This window comes from Bubalus kerabau, chromosome 22 (assembly GCF_029407905.1).
Source record: "Bubalus kerabau isolate K-KA32 ecotype Philippines breed swamp buffalo chromosome 22, PCC_UOA_SB_1v2, whole genome shotgun sequence".
Taxonomy (NCBI): domain Eukaryota; kingdom Metazoa; phylum Chordata; class Mammalia; order Artiodactyla; family Bovidae; genus Bubalus; species Bubalus kerabau.
The window spans coordinates 26,061,210-26,066,701 of record NC_073645.1 but is presented as its reverse complement, the minus strand read 5'-3'; the positions used below and the strand labels follow the sequence as shown (position 1 = coordinate 26,066,701).

At 47.1% G+C, this 5,492-nt stretch overlaps 1 long non-coding RNA gene across 1 annotated transcript; it reads left to right on the top strand.

Moving 5' to 3' along the window:
* Positions 1–222: 222 nt before the first annotated feature.
* On the top strand, positions 223–4,712 carry LOC129636652 (uncharacterized). Its single transcript, XR_008707059.1, has 3 exons — positions 223–373; positions 3,697–3,783; positions 4,104–4,712. It is a non-coding gene; the product is annotated as an uncharacterized LOC129636652 (long non-coding RNA).
* Positions 4,713–5,492: the final 780 nt, after the last annotated feature.

The window sequence follows — 5,492 nt, the reverse complement described above, 5'->3', positions numbered from 1 at the left end:
GAAGCAGGCCAAGGCCCAGGAGGAGAGAAAGAAAGGCATGCCCAGATGCTGGCCGCCCTCCAGAGAAGCCCTATGGCAAACCCCAAGTGCTTGAGGGATAAGGCACGAGACAAATGCCTGATCTGTAGACAGGCGGGGCATTGGGCCAAAGAGTGTCCAAACTGTGACAAGTCTCTGAGAATGGCCTGCCACAAATGCCATCAACTGGGACATTGGGCAGCACTCTGCCCTTGGGACCCAAGAGCCTCAAGGTCAAAGGCCAAGCCTACCTTCATGATGGTTCAAGAGGACTGAAGCGGCCCACTCCAGCCAGCCCGCCTGTCACAGATAACCATCACGGGGCTGGAGCCAAGGGTGCAACTGGATGTGGCAGGTAGGTCTGAGAATTTCTTAGTTGACACGGGGGCTACCTACTCTGTCTTGATCTCCTACTCCGGAGCCTTCTCCTCCCAAACCTGTACCATTTTGGGTGCTGCAGGAAAAGCAACTACTAAAAGATTCACCCGAGCACTTCTTTGTTGCTGGGATGGACAAATATTTTCCCACCAGTTTCTGGTGGTCCCTGAGTGTCCTACTCATTAAACTGGGGACCACCCTTGTGATGGGAACTTTTTCAGCCCCTAGAGCTCTACAGCTCCTCATTACTACTGAAGAACCCATTACACCTTTAATAGAGAGGGACCAAAAACTATGGGAAGACAAAATTAACCCCCAGGTGTGGGACCAGGGGATTCCTGGACGAGCCCACCAAGCTGAACAGGTCATCATTGTCCTCCGATATCCCACTCAGTTTCCTAACCGAAAACAACATCCTCTCAAAAGAGAGGCTCTGGAGGGACTACAGCCTTTAATAAATAAATTCCTTGCTTGTGGGCTATTGGTCCCCACCAGTTCGCCATGTAACACCCCAATCCTCTCAGTAAAGAAAAAAGACGGAACCTGGCAAATGGTTCAAGATCTCTGGATCATAAATGAAGCTGTAGTCCCCCTCCATCCCACAGTACCCAATCCCTATGTAATCTTGGGAGAAATCCCACCCAGTGCCAAGTAGTTTACAGTCTTGGATCTCAAAGATGCATTTTTTTTTTTTGCATACCACTGGCTAAAGAATCCCAATACCTTTTTGCCTTTGAGTGGGAAGCCCCAGGAGAAAAACACCAACAGATGACTTGGACAGTATTACCTCAGGGGTTCAGAGATAGGCCCCACCTGTTTGGACAGGCCCTTAGCCGGGATCTCCGAGATCTGGACCTGGGACCTAATGGGAAAATATTACAATACATAGATGACCTACTAATCTGCTCTCCAGACAAGAAAAGTGCCCAACAACATGCAATTCAGGTTCTAAACTTCTTGGCAGAAAGGGGATATAAAGTCTCCCGTGCTAAGGCACAGATGGTCGAGACAAAGGTCACTTACCTGGGAGTTCAGATTACACACAGGTCCAGGAGGCTGTCCTCTGATCGGGTACAAGGAATCCTCCAGTTGCCCTCCCCCACGACTCAAAAACAATTGCGAGCTTTCCTGGGGCTAACTGGTTATTGTAGAATCTGGATACCCAACTACGGTCTAATTGCCCAACCCTTATATGAAAGCTTAAAGGGACGAGATGATTCAATCCCACTCATGTGGGGAACTCCTCAAAAGGAGGCAGAGGCTACACTAAAACAGGCCTTAACTCAGGCACCTGCCTTGAGGTTGCCAGACCCAGAAAAAGCATTCCAACTTTATGTCCATGAAAGAGAGGGAATAGCCTCGGGAGTGTTAACTCAAAGGTTGGGATCTGAGCCCCAGCCTGTAGCATACTTATCCAAGAGGCTGGATCCAACTACCCGAGGCTGGCCCCCCTGCCTTCGAAATCTTGCAGCTATTGCAATCATGATAGAAGATGCTTCAAAACTCTCCTTTGGGGGCAAACTAACTATTTTTACCAGCCACCAAGTAAACAACTCCTAAATGGGAGAGGCCATTTATGGATGTCTGATCAAAGAATCCTCAGATATCAAGTAATGCTGATGGAAAATCCAGGCCTCACTATATCCCCTTGTGTGGTTCTTAACCCAGCCACCCTCCTACCTACCCCCGAGGGCTCTCTCCCCTTTCACTCTTGTCTAGAAACCTTGGACCACTGGACAAAACCCAGAGAGGGATTGTCAGAAGATCCTCTGACCAATCCTGAGGAAATCTGGTACACTGATGGAAGCAGCTTTGTCTTGGATGGAAAAAGAGCCGGGTATGCAGTAGTCTCCAATTTTGAGACCATAGAGGCTAAGCCTCTGCCACCAGGTACTTCAGCCCAATTAGCTGGGCTCATAGCCCTGGCTCGAGCTTTAGAGCTGGGAAAAGGAAAAAGAATAGCCATTTACACTGACTCCAAGTATGCCTTTCTGGTGCTACGTGCACATGCGGCTATTTGGAAAGAAAGGGGCCACTTGACCACCCGAGGGTCCCCAATCAAATATGGTGATCAGATTCTTTGACTCTTGGAGGCAGTCCATCTGCCCACTGAGGTTTCAGTCTCCCACTGTAAAGGACACCAAAAAGGGAGCACAGAAGTGGCACGAGGGAACCAAGCAGCTGATCAGGCAGCTAGGAGAGCATTACAGAACCATGACCTAATAGGGATTGCCACCTTAGTTCCACAGACTAATTTGCCAGAAACTCCTTCATATACTGAAGGTGAGACTCTTAAAGCTAAGAGCGAGGGCTTTCAAGAAGATCATATGGGGTGGTTCCAAGAGGAGGGACTCCTTTTTCTGCCTGGGAACCTCCAATGGAAGTTGGTTAACTCCTTACATGCCACTACTCATTTAGGAGGAAAGGCCCTCCAAAGATTACTAGAAAGATCCTTCAGAGGAACAGGCCTCCAAACAACGATAAGACAGGTGGTCTCCTCTTGTCCTACTTGCCAATTAAACAACCCCCAAGGAGCTCGAAGACCTCAGCTGGCCCAGCCCGTCCAACGACGTGAGGCCTACCCAGGAGAGGACTGGCAGATGGACTTCACCCAGATGCCAGTTTCTCAAGGGTATAAATACCTATTAGTTATGATAGATACAGTCACAGGATGGATTGAAGGCTTTCCCACCCAGACTTAGACGGCTGAGGAGGTGGTAAAAAAACTGCTCCATGAAATCATTCCAAAATTTGGTCTGCCCAGGTCATTACAAAGTGACAATGGGACATCATTTACTTCTAAGGTCACCCAAGGGGTCTCGAAAGCATTGGGCATTACTTATTATCTCCATTGTGCATGGAGGCCTCAATCTTCAGGAAAAGTAGAAAGAGCCAATCAATTCTTAAAATCAGCGATAAAAAAGATAACCCAGGAGATCTCCCTGGGATGGAAGGAGGCTTTACCAACAATAGCTCTCCTCCGCACCCACATTGCCCCTAAGGGACAGGTTGGTCTTAGTCCTTATGAGATGCTATATGGGAGACCTTTTGTTTATGTCAATGACCTCTTCCTAGATCCAGAGGTTCAGACCCTCCAGTCTTATACCATGACCATTGGGCAATTCCAACAGGATATACGCTTGTGGGGTATGAACCAGGACCCAAAAGATTCTAAGGAGTCACCACTATATGCTCCAGGAACTCAAGCCCTAATTAAAGTCGGGAAAGATGGGTCCCCAAAGGCTCAACTCCAGCCCACATGGAAGGGCCCTTACCCTGTAATATTTTCTACCCCCACAGCAGTCAAGGTACCAGGACATGACTCCTGGATTCACTACTCACGAGTCAAGCCATGGAAGAAAACAGAAGAGGACACTCAATACACCTGTGAGCCCCTGGGAGATCTCAGATACCTATTCAGAACTACCAATGAGTGCCATTCTAATGAACACCCCCAAAATCTGGTTTCTGGGGATAAAATTTCTCAGGATAACTCTAAAGAGCCAACACAGCTTGACAGAGACTGTACTCCAAAACAGACAGGAGATAGATCTTCTGATCCCTGAACAAGGAGGGACTTGAGCCATCCTGGCGATGTGAATTTAAAATTGACCAATGTCCCTACTACTCCTTGTTATGCTATACTGATGATGCTTATGCTTATTCCATGTACTGTCAATTGTCTAACCTGTCTTATCTCTGCCCAGGTCAACCAGCTACAACATGCAGTGCCAGTTCAACAAAGATATAAAACTACAGCTGACCACGGAAAATATCACACACCCTTGGACACCACTATAAGGACTCTGAGGATTGAGACTAGCAAGAGGGGGAGGCCCAATACCCCTCACCATCCCAGTTCAACAGGAAGTAGCCTGAAAGACCTCGACGCCCCTATTCCCAAAGAATTGGGCCTCTCATCTCTTGAGGGGAGAATGTTAGGTAGGTAGAATAGGGGAAAGGAGTCCAAAATGGCGGTGGCTAAAAGACAAGGAAGGTCAAAGGAAGGTCCGAGGACCAGAGTGAAGACTTCAGGCAGGACAAACAGCACTCCTGGCTAAGCCCAATTTGCATAGGGCAGGCCCAGGTGGAGGAAAAAACATATAAAAGGAGGAGCCAAAGCGCTTTCTCACGGACTCCCTCTCTCCTACGTGCATGCGCTCTTTCTGTCTCTCCTTTCTCACTCTCTCTCTCTCTCCCCCACCCCCCTGCGCACTCCTCCACTCTCTTCTCTTCGAGTCTTTGGGTTGGCATGCCCTCACGCTTTGAGGATGGATTCTCCTGCTATCTTCTACATAAAATAGAGCTGTAACACTGATTTGCCTAAGAGCTATAACACGGTTTGTCCAAGACCCAAGAGTTGTGACGTGCCGAGGGCTTTAATGTCCATCGCTCCAAATCTTTGTTGTGACGAGACAAAGAACCGAGGAACATACACTCGTGTGACACAACCATCCTTGAAATCTTCAACCATCCTTGAAGATTGAGGAGAGAAGAATCCCTCAATCTTCTTTAACTATGGAAACTAGGACTAAACCTAATACTTTCCTACAGGTTTAATTAGGGCATTTTATAAAGGAAAAGAAAACCCACCATTTTTACATCTAGTTTGTCTTTTAAAAAGTATCAAACTGTTTTCCTGATCTGGTTAAGATTTACTGCATATGGTTACCATGTTGTCTTATGTTAGGGTAAACTGAAGTCAAAAAAATTAACACTTGGGTTTTTTCTTCATTCAACTGCACATTGGAGGAAAAAAACTGATATAAAAGACCATTATCTCCAGAGCACTCCTACCAAATTTGATTTGGCAATCTTTTGGCATGATTCGAATGATTTCAGTAGGAGTTTTGTTTAATGAGCACACATGGTGAAAAGTCGAAAAGGTTCTATGTGGGTCAGAAGGAAAATGTTTTCCCTGAGACTCAGCCAACTCTTTTCTAAAGCCTTCCTTGCCCATGGGCCAAGCTTTCAGACTGCTGCTCAGTTCCATTTCTGGCCACCAGGTGGCACCAGAATCAGGTAAGAGGAAACCGGCTTAACGGGTCTTTACGTGATTTTGATGTAAACCTTTAATACTTTGTAAAGATAACTCA